We start from the raw sequence: 13,551 nt of genomic DNA, 5'->3' as shown, positions 1-13,551 counted from the left end.
AGCCCCGCCTCCTCCAGGAAGCGCAGTGATTCAGTGGTGCCGGCAAGAGCCTTATGATAGCTCGCAATGCCAGGTAAGCAGCTTTCAGTCCAAAGTAAACGATCGTTTGAAAAGTGCAGCGCCGGTATAAGGACCAAACCCAAAGGAGGTGTCATGATTCCTGCCCCTCATGTCCCCAGCCCTCCAAGATGTCAGGCTGGAGCCAGGCCACGATCACCTACATGCCCCCTCAAGGGCCTCTCCATCCCTCCAAAGACCCACTTGGAGTCAGACTTGGCGCTTGTGGCACCAGACTCACTCACTCCCATAGGATAACATTGGGGATTGGACTTGTAGTGCATTGATGGGGACAAGATGGATGCCCCCACATATTTCGGTTCCCAGAACTGCATGTGCAGTGTAGTCTTTTGGGTGTGGTTTAGCCCAGAGACACCTGGGATATCCAGAGACTATTTAAGCCACACCCAGGCTGAGAAGCATGCTTTGCATTTTCTGCACCTGCAGCGTGACACTCACCGTGTTCGGATCGGTCTCCAGTAGGCCTGCATCTTTCTTCTGCGCTCAGCTCCTGCAAGAACAAGAACACCGTTAGGAACAGCCTTACCTTGTGGCGCTCCTGCCCATCATTCATCGCTCCTTCTGTTCTGCGGGCATCTTCGGCGGTGTCATTCCATCCCGGCATGCTGCTTCCTAAGGAAAAGGGAAAAGAACAGAAAAAAGGCATTAGTAAGCATTCTGCAAATCTTCGCTTATTTTTAAATACTGTACGAGCTTCAAACGCTTACCTGAATCCCAGCTGCTCTGGGGGGAACTCTGTCTCCGGAACTTCTCATCCATCTGCAAGAGGGAAGAGACACTCCAGGTTAGCGTGGAAACATCTAGAGGAGCTGCATACGACGCTTACCCACCGCATTTGTTCTTCATAACCGGCATCCATGCTGAAAACGTCGCGGCACCTAAAAGACACAGAAAAAGAACTCCGTTCAATGCAAAAACGAAAGGGGTGCTTCGCCCTCTCACTCGCCTTCAGCGCTACTCATCTCAGCAGCACGCCGCCATCCCCGGACGCCGGCCATCATCTAAGGAAGGAAAGGAATGAAATTAAGGAACTGTTCAAAAGACTCATTATACTTACCTGTCGGACTCTTGCCAGTGAAGTAACTAGGCAACAACGAGCCTGCATCAATCAACGCGCCCCTGCGCTGAAAGCAGGACGGAGAGCACATTATCCAAAAAAACAAGGTGAGCTGTGCATCAAAGGGAAGGGTTGGACTCCAGGGAAGAAGGGGTTCAAGCATACAGAGACAATAGGGAGTTAAACTCTACCAATTCTGTATTTCAGGCCCAGTCTCCAGTCGAATAGCCTCCAGGGAAGGGTTCGAGGTCGTAAGAGGTAAGAACAGACTGAGTGACGTCCCCGTGGATACTAACACATATTGCCTCCGCCTGGGAGACGCAAAGACAAAGCGCAACTCAATGCTATGGGGGGGAGGGAGAGCTGGGGAGGGGACTGTGGGTACGGATAATTAAACGGTACGGACCTGACTACCACAAACCAAGCCTAGGAAAACATGGAAGCGCCAAGGCACAAATTCCAATGGGGGACAGGGGGCTGTGACCTAAGGTTGAGAAAAACTTGGAGGGAACTCTGGAAGAAGATTGCAAGATCTGGGACAACATGCATCTAATGAAATATTGTACTGCTGAAATTTGGTGGGAAAAGTGCCTGAATAATAATAGGTTAACAACATTAGCGGACATGTGTGCAGAGGTTCAAAAGGAGCACACATCAGGAATTTGAAAACCAGATTGAGGTCTCAAAGTGGAAGCTGGAAGGGAAATTGAGGGAACACATTAGTGAGCCCCTTTAGGAATTGAGTCACCAGTGATATTTTGAACTAGGAGCATTCCTTCGAAGAACGCATAAAGATCTATAGCGCTGCCAAGTATCCTTTTATGGTGCCCATCTAAAGGCCCAAATTAGCTAATGATAGAAGGAAGGAAAGGACATCGGGAGTATTACAGAGAAAAGGATCAACATACTTTTCTTTGCACCAGTTGCAAAACCTATTCCAATGACACAAAGATTTTGTTGCTGGTCTTCTGGCCGAAAGCAACACCTCCTTAACGTCATCAGGGAGGTCCCAGTCCTTGTATTTCAGTCTTTCAGAAACCAAGCGTGAAGGTTGAGAGTTTTGACCTTTGGATGGAGATCGATCTCTGTCTGTCTCTCTCTCTCTCTCCCTCCCTCTCCCTCCTTCTCCCTCCCTCTCACTCTCTCTCGCTCTGTGTCTCTCTTTCCCTCTCTCTCTCGCTCTGTGTCTCTCTTTCCCTCTCTCTCTTGGGGTGTGTGTCTCTCTCTCTCTCTCTCGCTCTATAGAGAGGGGCTCACTGTGTTCTCTAGAGAGCGAGAGAGAAGGTCCTCACTTTGTGGAAGACGCATCAGAGGACAGATGGACATGTCCAGAAGGTCCGGGTACCACGTCCTCAAGGCACAATCCGGGGCAATTCGGATGATGTGTTTCCCTGAACCTTCTCAACTTCCGTACTGGAGGAAATGCATACAGAAGAGGAAACTCCCAGTACACCACGAACGAGTCTCCTAGAGCTCCTCTTGGAGGAAATTCCCTGGACCAGAACAGTTCGCACTTCCGGATGCCACCTGTTGCGAACAGATCCACTTGAGGGGTTCCTAAAAGGGTGATGATCCCATGAAGGACTTCCTGTGCTAGTTCCCACTCATGAAAAACCATGCTCTGCCTGCTCAGAGCTTCCACTGTGGTGTTCCTCGCCAGCTAGGTGAACTGCTGTTAGGGAGATTCCTTCTTGAATTGGCTAGTACCAGAGCTGCATTGCCTCTCTATACAGTGGTAGTGACCCTACACCTCCTCTCTTGTTGAGATAGTGCATGACCACTGTGTTGTCCATCGTCATTAGGACTTTTTTTCCCCGGACAGAGGGCAGGAAGGCCTTCAGCGCTTGTCTGCTCGCGCTCAGATTCAAAAGATTGATGTGTAGTTTGGACGCCGATGGAGACCAAAAATCGCTGATTGTCAGTTCATTGGCATGGGCTCCCCACCCGGTGAGTGAGGCGTCCGTAACTACTGTTATCTCTGGCCATTGTTGCCAAAAAGGTTCCCCTTTCGGAACATTTTCCTTGCATGCCCACCACAGAAGATCCTGTGAAACCCTGGTTGGAATCTGAAGTCGGTCCGACATCTTTCCTGAGAATTGGGACCATTGAGTTCTTAGAGCCCACTGAAGGGATCACATTCTCAGGCGGGCCTCTGGCACCAGAAAAATGCAGGACGCCATGAGGCCGAGCAACCTCAGACAATCGAAGGCCGGTAGACTGTGGGCATTCTGAAATTTGGTCACCATCTCAAGAATGTCTTGAGCCCTCACCTCGGGTGGCAAGCTCTTTCCCAAGGATGTATCTAGTAAAGCTCTGATGTATTGGAGCTTTTGGGAAGGTGTTATATGGGACTTCTTGTAATTGAGAAGTCCAGTCTGTGAAGAGAGTGGCAGGTGACGTTGAGATGATTCAGGACTTGTTTGGGAGAACGCACCCTGATCAGCCAATCGTCAAGGTAGGGGTAGCCGTGAATCCACCCTCTCCTGAGGCTTGCTGCCACTACCGCAATCAGTTTGGTGAAAATCCCTGAAAATCCCTGGGCGGAGGTCAGCACGAATGGCAGAACTCGAAACTGAAAATGAGAACCACCGTACGTGAACTTCAGGTATTTTCTGTGCTTGAGATGGATTGGCACATGAAAATAAGCATCCTGAAGGTCCAATAACTTTGACTGGCCATTCCTCTCGCCCTTCCAACTGAGTAGTAGTGAAAAGACAAACCCCTCCACGGTTGCCCACTAGAACAAAAAGGCTGAGGTTGCCTAATAGTGGCGCCTAAAGATTTGGCTGCCGCTTTTGAGGTCTGCAACTTCTTAAGGCTCTAGTCAGCCTTGTTGCAAAAAGAGGAGACACGTCAAAAGGCATGTTGAGAAGCCTAGACTGTACATCTGGTGCAAGACCAGACTTCCTCACCACACAAATCTGCACATGACAGTGCTGGTAGCCATGGTTCTGCTGATGCTATCTGCAGGATCCAACCCTGATTGAAGTGACTCACATGGCTTCTTTGCCGTCCTTAACAGGTAAGAAGCCGTCCCTTTCTTCCCCTTTGGGAATTTGCTCTGCAGTCATGGAGATACAGTCCCACCGAGTATACGAAAACTTTACGAGGGCACAAGTGGAGTTGGCAGATTTTTCAGTGCCATGCAACCTGCAGAAAATACCTTCCTCGCCAATCCATTTATGCACTTATCGTCCCTATCAGGAGGGATGGTAGGGTATGATGCCTGTTTTGAAGTAGCCGTAGCTGCCTGCACCACCAGACTCTACAGAGTGGGTGTTTCGACAGTTAGTCAGGGTCGCTACTGGAGGGGCAGTCTTTTTTGATGAGGTTTTAGTCGACTGCCGGATTTGATTCCAGAGTCTCCCAGTTCCTAGCCACTCTTTTTTGAAGTTCCACATGAAAGGGCAAAATGGGATCAGCCTGAGGACCCTTGTCCAGAATGTCCGTTAGGTCATCTTGGTCATAGGGTAAAGAAGGCCTACTCCAATCCAAATATTAGGTCACCTTTGACAAACTGACGATAGGAAGAGTCAGCAGGTTCTCCTGGATCAGGTTTTCCAAATTCCAGTTCTGGGGAGGTGTCAACCCCACTTGCTGTTTTCATGTTTTCATACAAATATTGCATTCTGATCCCCTCAGAGATAAAGCTCTATGGTACATTGGGTGTACTGTATTGTAACCCAAATGGTGTTTCCTCATCGGAATGTTCCTCCTCTTCAAAGTCAGGGACTGGAAAAAATCATTTTTCGGGAGAGGAGCTTAAACCTGGTCTGGTTTAGAAACAACAGGTTTCGACATTGTCGAAATCGTCAAAGTTTTCTTTGTCGACATCGATGCATGAGAAACACTGGGCGCTGACGGCACGGCTGGCAAACGTGGCGCAGCCGGCGTCAAAGACTTCGGCGTCAACGTCAGCATTGAGTACTTAACAGGCGTTGAGGGCCTGGCGGGCATCGATGGCACCGCCGGCAGCAAAGGTGTTGATGGCGTCAAAGGGGTCGATGGCGTCAAAGGGGTCGACGGCCTCGATTTATCACCATGTTTTTTCTATTCCTTGGTCTTCTCACACCAGGACCTTGAGGGCTCCCGATGGGGATCATGTCTTTTACCCAGGCTCGAGGGCACATGAGTTTTCAACCAAGACCTCTCCTTTCGGGCTTCATCCGAAGGCACGGTCAGAGCATTGCTTTGTTTATCAAATATTTTCAAAATCTCCACTCTGAAGGCTTCCCATTCAGCTGGTGTCACATTTTTGGATGGACATGCAACCTTTTTAGGTTAATCGTCCGAAGAAGACGACAAAGGCGACAGTCAGTGACTACTTTTGGACTTCTTCGAAGATGAGGAAGAGTGGTGGGAACCACTCCTCAACCTAGAACACTTGGCCTTCTTCCTCAGAGGAGAATCTTCCGTCGACTTGTCGGTCCAAGGCCTACCAGTTCAGGAAGGTGACTTTTTGGGAATTTTTCCTATCTTGAGTTTCCGCTTCCATTCCCTGTTAGGGAGAATTCTCATAAATGGTTGATTTCCCGTACCTACTGACTCCCTCAGCAGCTTTGCTGGATTTCTAGGATTTATTTTTTTCACCTTGTAAGAGTGTGAGCCTTTTTTCCCCACTCTTACATGTGTTTTGCTATGTGTATTTCTACTTTTTGTGTGATCTTGGGCACTAGAGCCTCACCGACTCCATGGCACCATATTCTTCCATGTGTGTTACACAACACCTTCAGTGCAGTGACACAGGGTTGTCTTTTAGACTTCCCACCAACTCCATTTTTCTGGGGCTGACTGCTGTCCCCCAGAAAAGATAAAGTTGCCATTAACTTTATTTAGTCACTTTTACCACAGACCCAGTACACCCCATCTTCCATGGAGTATTGGAAAGGGTTAATTTTATCCCTTTTGGTTTGTGTCCCTTGGAGCATTGTTTCGATCACTTTACACTAAGACTTGGCTGCTGGCAGTGGTATCTACCCTATTTTTTATACTGCGGTTATCTTAAATAACCATGGTATTGTTTTAGGCTATTATATTAGCCTCAAACATAAACCACCTTGACCATATATATTTTATTGTGTTTTACTCTGCGCGCCAAACCAGGTTTGGTCCCTTTGTTCATCGCCTTTTCGCGGGCTTCCACACAGAAGCCCTCCTTTAGGCACCCGAGAATCTGGGTAGGCAGGATGTGAGGGATGGGTTTTAGGACCCCTGCCATGGGTTCCCTTAGTAACCCAAGTCGCACTCCTGTTTGATTGGCTGGGCGACTGTCCGTGCCGGGAAAGTCACCCTGCTGTGTGATTGAAAGCCAGGCTGTATGAATGGGGGAAAACTGCATAAAAAGCAGGTCTCTGGGATTGGAAGAGCAGAGTCGCTACTGAAACGAAAGAACCTACGAGGAACTGACGGAAGAGGACCGCTACCACGACTGAACCGCCAGGTGAAGCCCTGCTGCAGGTCCGAATCTTCAGAATCCGACAACAGAGAAGAACCTCCAGGAAACTTCTTCCCTTGAGCTGGTGGGACCAACCAGTTCACCCAAACTGCAAGCCAGGACCCCATCTCTGGTCGAATTCACTGTACAGAGCTACAGTGGGCCGGATAGCCAGGAAGGTCGGACCCTGCTTGGGTTTTAAGGAGCGCACCTTTTATTTGTTGCTTTGCTCTGCTGCTGGTTTCTTCCCTGGGTAATGCAGGACCCTCCAGTCGTCCTACTTCTGATCAGTCCGACAGTCGCTTCAGGAACCCTGAGCCTGCAGGAACTACTAGGAACTTCTGCCTCATCTACAGCTCTCTCTCCTGTGCAAATCCAGTTTTTCGTTTCGTTCAGCCGCGGTGAAAGTGTTTGAAATCTTTCTCCAATCCGAGGGCTTGTCCTTCTCTTTGAACTAACCTTTCTACCAACCAACCTCGTCCTGAAACTGTGTCAGGAACATTACCACAAACTACACTGAACTGTATTATGTTGAGCAAAAGACTTTTGAACTATTGACTTTGGCCCTAAGCCTTTTGTATCTGATTTTATCATTGTAGTCTCTTTTGTTCGATTGCCCTGAGTACTTACCAGTTGGTGTGATTCAATTTCTGTTAACTTCTGTCTTTCCCTCCTTTTTAAATTGCTGGAGTGCCATTTTGCGCCACTTCATTTTGTGAGCTTAACTTGTCTGGAATTTAAGGGAAGTGGTGTGGTGTATTAAGAGTGTGATTTTAAAACTGCTTAGAAGAGTGAAATGTTATACAACTGACACGTGAAATAAATGTATATTCTTTTACTTGAAAACCTTGAGTCAGTGTTTGCCTGAATCATAGTAATTGCTGTCCTTTGTGTAACTATTTGATACTGCTCACTTACTCTTGAGATAAGTATGGCTGCTCTGCCACTGCTACCACCTTAACTGTGTAGTACGGGCTTGTACCAAAGGTGAATTTGTACTGTCACTTGTAGTCTTAATTGTGTGTGGTGTTCCCAAAGGGTAATGCATATAATTCTGCCTAACATTCCCTCAAGCTGTTCCTGTGATGGACTGACACTTGGAACACTCAGTAGTATTGTGGCTCTCCCCGAGGCACCACAGGCAGATGCGATGCAGGTCAGTAAGTGATATTTTTGAGCCACAATCTCTGCATTTCTTAAAGCCGGACTTCAGCGTTGATGGAGTCGAAGACAAAGACACATTTTTGATGATTTCTTGTAACGTATGTCACAGAAAAGGCACGCCGAATAACACTCGAATCAAGTGCTAACGCAGAAAAACGGAACTGAGGCCAACGGGTGCTGTGCGAGCTATATTTATCCTTCAATGACATCACCCTCGACAGAGACCTTCGAGGGACATCGGCTCGACACACAGCGCGGAAAATGTTTCCAAAGCAGCTGAAGCTAGACATTACAGGTCAAAGATGAGGAATATGTGGGAGGACACAATCCACCTGAAAGGGAGGAATGCTGACTAGTTCCGCCTGGGAACCCTTTTTCTGACTCCATGAGGCTGTAAAGTGCAGTTGAAATCGTCTCATTTGGAGCCTTGTGTATGGTATTGCCAGTAGACATGCCACCATGGTGCCTTCCTGGTTGCCGCTCTTTTTCCCTACTTACGGAGCCTTCCAGACTCTTTTCCTTTGCAGATGGGGAGCAGGTGCAAGTGGATCTAGGTCACCTGGCCTAAGCACCACCCACTTTCTTAGCCCTGCCTCTTCCTTCCTGCTTTTAACTCTTAGATCAAGGGCGTCTCCCGAAGTGAAGGGCAGATGAAGAAAAGTGCAATACCCGTTTGGACCTGTTCGGACCAGCAGGATCTAGGGCCCGGACCCCTGCTCAGACAGTAGGTAAGCATGCACCAACATGTGTTAACTCCCTCTGTCTCCACAGGCAGGGAGGGGGGACTGAAAGAAGTCCTTATTCCCTGCCTTGTGCTACTTACGTTGGTAAGTAGCACCACTGGTCCCCCTGCGATGTTCCCTTGTGCCCCCCACCCTTCTCGCACACAAGTGTTGCCTATTTTGCGTGATTCTTCTAAGCTGCTGCCCCTCCCTGCCTCCCCCTCCAGCCTACTTCTGCTGGAGTCTGTCCTGATACATACTGGTTTGACCATCACCGTCTTGTGGCCGATGGTGGATTTGGCATTTATGGACTTCTTTGTTTCATGGTGCGTTACCTTTTCTCAACTCTCATACTGGACATCCTGTGCATCTTGTACTCATGGTGGCCCTGAATCATGCTGTTCCCATCTTCATCTTGTATCCTGACTTGCAACTTTGTGTTACTACTGACTTCTGCAATTCTATTCACTCTCCCCTCTTGCTTCTCCACTCTTTTTGACTGCTTACTCTGTTCTCTCCTCCTCTCCCTTTCTCCCTTTTCCCATCTCCTCCCTTCCTCCCTTTACTTTCTTCTATGCACTTAACTATCAGAATTGTCCCTGGACCTAGTATGATAGTAAACTCGTCTGTGTCCTCCCATTACTTGCCCCCATACCCTGCCATTCCAGCACTATCGGAAATGTCGTCAGGCCTAGTACGGTAGTCACCTGTCTGTTTCCACTTCCTTCCCACTCTCCCCTTCCCTTCCTTATCTATGTCTTAGCACTTGCACTATCTGAAATGTCGTCAGGCACAGTATGATAGTTAATTTCACATCCTTACTGTTCATGGCCTTCAAGAATGTCATTGTATTTTCTCTCCCTTGCCTTGAAGCTCTTTGAAACACATTGTGTATAGGCACTATATAAATAAACTATCATATTATCATATGATGATACCTAAGAGATGTTGGTACCACTATTGCTGAGGTCACAAGCTCTGCTGAGAAAATGACTTGCAGTCCTCTTGATGGCTGTGATCTTGTCCTCCGAGGGAAAAACCCTCTTGGAGCTCGTATCCCAGATGAGGCCCAGGAACGTTCGATTCTGCATAGGCTCCAACTGTGACTTCTTGAGATTGACGGAAAATCCCAATTTGTGTAGTGTATTCATGAGGGTGGAGGAGGTGTGGTCAACCGCCTCCGGGTATCTCGCCCTCACAAGCCTGTCTAGGTACGGATAGACATGGTGACCCTGGGCCCCGAGAAGGGATGCCACCACATTCATTGGTCTGGTAAAGACCCTGAGGGCTGTATTGAGACCAAAGGGTAGAACCCTGTATTGGAAATGGAAGCCCATGATTCTGAACCTCGGAAAGGACCGATGAGGCTGCCAAATCGGGACGTGTAGGTATGTGTCCTTCAGATCCAGGGAGGACATCCAGTCTCCCCTGCACAGTGTCTCTGCAATAAGCGCTGGGGTAACCATCTTGAACATTTGAATACGGAGGGAAATGTTCAAGGTGGAAAGGTCCAACACAACTCCCAGGCCAACCTGGTGTTTCTTGTGTATGGTGAAAATCCTGGAGTAGAAGCCCAAACCCCTCTGGGAGGCTGGGACTTCTTCCACTGCCTGACTCTCTACGAGCAATTGAATTTCCACCAATAGAATTGCTGTCCCAATTTGTGGGAGGAGAGAGGGGAGGGAGGAACCGGTAGGCGGTAGCACATGGACACTACTGAGAGAATCTAGGGGTCCGCAAACCTCGCACACCAATACTGTGCATGAAGGGCAAGCCTGCCCCACCCTCCGCCCCACCGTTGACACATGGACCCAAAGGTCTGGGGCTGAGGAGGGGGGACTGAAAGAAGCCCTTATTCCCTGCCTTGTGCTACTTACGTTGGTGCTGACTTGGATATCAGACCGGCTGCCTTGACCTTCGTTCCTGGAAGCCCGAGAACCCGCCAAAGGCCCGGCTCTTGTCAGAAAGTTGGTGCGCCTGGCTGTACGTCTTGGTCGTGGACTTCGTGAGGATAGGTAAGGATTTTGCAGTCTAGGAACAGTTTTTCTTCTTATTCAGTTCCTCATTGGTGGTGGAATGAAAGAGGTTGCTATGCTTGAATGGAAGTTCCAATATGCATCTCTGGATGTCGAGGTTGAACTTGGTGGCCCATAGCCAGGCAGTCCTTCTCATGTCTGTGGCAACGCAGATGGCACGACCTGAGGTGTCTATATGCGCCACGGTGGCCATTTTGTCTGGTGCGGCTGCCATTTTGTCGGGCTGCATGCAACATGCGTGCGTCGTGGTGCTTGCTGCGCTGGGTCCGGCCTCATCCTGGACTCTTGGCGGTAGCGCTTAAGGCCTACCCTGCACCTCAGGACGTGGCCTGGTAGGCATTGTGCCCTCGGTTGTGTCGCTGGTAGTGTTGCGTACAGGCGGCCCTTCAGACAGGTGTCCTATAATAGGGCGTGGCCCCTCGGGGGACACCCGATAAAAGAACCTTGCGGTCCCTCAGCAACGTCACCGGCAGGATCTAGAGGTCTCTCGGCCTGGCAGCCGGTAGCCGAGACAGCCTTGGTACCTGTGCTGGTGTTAGAACCTGAATGGTCCCTCCGGCTCAGATGTTTCCTGGAGAAGGAGTTGCCCTTGCGGGGTGCGGATGAAAAAAGTGCCTCTACCTTGGGCCTTGACTTGTGCCTGATGAATTTCTTCAAGTCCTCTCGAGGGGGATCGCTCAAAGAGCTCCCTCCCCGAGCTAACCTGTTCTTTAGAGCGTGCAGTGTCAGCACGTAACACACAGTACAACCCTCCGAGCCATGATCGGGGCCAAGGAAGTGGAGGCACAGAGCGTGTGGGTCAGACGTAGGGAAGAACCTCTCACAGGCTGGACAACTGCTGAAGCCCGCTGATATCGACATGCGTCGGGAGGAGCCCAGAGGACAGAGTACCTGATTAAAGACCAAAAGATGGAAGACAAAAGACAGTATCTGGGGAAGAGCGCATGGAATTACAAGGCCGAAGCCAAACCCAGGAGCGCTGCTGAAAGCGGTCCGCTCCCTTCGACGCGGAAAAGAGGACTCAGGCGTGGCGTCGGTTCGCGGAGTCAGGGGAGCGCATGCTCCCACGGCCGAGCCCCTCTAAATTTAAAGAGGAAGAAGATTTTTTTCTGGTGAAAAAGGTTCCGACTCCCGTCCCTAGTGATGGACGCCCAGGCAGTATGGAGGAAAGGAGACGGGAAGTAGGAGTAAGGATAGTAGAAGACATTTCAGAACGTCGACATTTCAGAACGTGGTGAATTGTGTTACACTTTGGGTTTTGCACCAGAGAGTTAATGGATTGGCCCAGTGTTTCCTTTCATAAATCATATTGCTAGTCCGCTCCAGTCCCAGAAGGAGGACCCTATGGCTATCTCCGAAGTTGAAAAAGAATTGTATGAAGGGGGAATATTTTTAGCTAGTAGGAATCAGGAGAACTCAAGAGTGCCATGGTCAGATAGCATGGCAAACAATCTTGAACGCATTTCCCTTTGAGCGGGCAGAGATTCTGGAAACCCTTTGGTAAAACAATTACTTCTTCAATCTTGCCCGAAACATAGACCCAATCCTTGTTGGTTCCAATATTTAAGACCCAAAGTTATACTGTCAATCTGGAAAAATGAATACCCTTCATTTGAATGATAGACGTAACTTGATGGCCGTGGGCCTACCGTCTTATGCACCGAATTGGAGAAATATGAACTGCTATGCTTGACCGACGAGCGGCCATTTTAAATGTAGTAAGAATCGCCATTTTGCTTGTTAACCATTGCTCATTGCTTTTTGTCTAAAAACTGCTTTGCAGCTTGCAATTCTTGCGGATTCTGCTTACTCTGCTCAACTGTTAACATTGTTGTCTAAATATGAAAGGACAAGGTCGTGGGACTGAAGAGTTTGCTGAAACTCCTCATGAGTAGCCCAGATAGGAATGCCCACGCTCCCTCTCTGTAGCCTTGGCAGGAAGCTGCAGGGCATTTAATCACTTCACAGCTGCCAGCCAGTCTCGTACGATGGTAGTATATGTTACAATAGTACAGTTAAAGGCTTGAATTATGCTTCTCTTACGGCCCCCCCTTGCAAAACCCTTTAGAACGTGTCGGCGCCCAGGACACGAATAGTACCTCATAGATAGCAAAGCTTGGAATGTGGCTCTTCCCCCGTGTACAGATTGCTTCCAAGAACAGAACCACCGTGTTCTAAAAGATGCCTCCGCACTTTCTAAATTGCACATTGTTACTAGAATAGACATTGAAAGCATTATAATCGTCATACTCGTCGGATATGTCCATCATCATCCTGAGTTCAAAGGAACTTAATACAGAGGGGTGTTGAACATGACTTTGCTGATTGTATGATATGCATTTTGTATATATGTAACTGATGTATGTAATTCGCTCTCTTGCGTCCCTCGAGGTCTAGGAAACTCACGTCGCGGGGCGTGAGATCAGAATTGGCCAATTGATACCATCTTTTGCTTGCAATAAACCCTAGCATTTGGAATTTGAAACCTTGTGTCTGGCGCATCTTTTTGTGTATGGTCATTGCCTTGTTTCCATAGCACGAGGGATCCCTAGGGGCCCCTTTCAATACAGGCTCATCACATTACTAGATGCAGTCTGTAAACCTTTCACCTTTCTCCTAATAAAGGAGTAAACATTATGGGTAGAGGAGAAAAATACCTCTAATTACCAACGGGTTTCTGAAAAATAACGAGGATTAACACCAATATGACAGTGATTAACTAGCTGCAAGCAAGGGCTAACTGTGGTTTTCTTGGACTTCACCGTCGCCTGTGGTCTGGTCGATAATACTCATCTGTGGTATTGACAAAAAGCCTGCTGAAATTCATTATTTAACTTCATTCCAACACTAGTGTCATGGCCAGGTTAAACGCTGATGGCCTATTTTCAACATTGATACAAACTAATTGTGGCTTCAAGCAGGAGGCATATTGGCTACTCTTGTTAAATTTAGAACTGGTTAATCTGGATCGTACTCGGCATAGGACAGTCAATGTTTGGTAACCAACATATTAAATGGCTGGCCTATGCAGTTTTCTTATTCTGCCTAACTCACACAGGT

General features: G+C 48.5%; 1 protein-coding gene across 3 annotated transcripts in view; it reads right to left on the bottom strand.

The window, feature by feature from the left end:
• NSD3 (nuclear receptor binding SET domain protein 3) overlaps positions 1-13,551 on the bottom strand; it is a 2,619,674-nt gene that overhangs the window by 684,317 nt on the left and 1,921,806 nt on the right. The window lies entirely within an intron of this gene.

Source organism: Ambystoma mexicanum, chromosome 10, assembly GCF_040938575.1.
Source record: "Ambystoma mexicanum isolate Mex_15411 chromosome 10, UKY_AmexF1_1, whole genome shotgun sequence".
Taxonomy (NCBI): Eukaryota; Metazoa; Chordata; class Amphibia; order Caudata; family Ambystomatidae; genus Ambystoma; species Ambystoma mexicanum.
The sequence above is the reverse complement of the archived record's forward strand: the minus strand, read 5'-3'. Positions and strand labels throughout refer to the sequence as shown.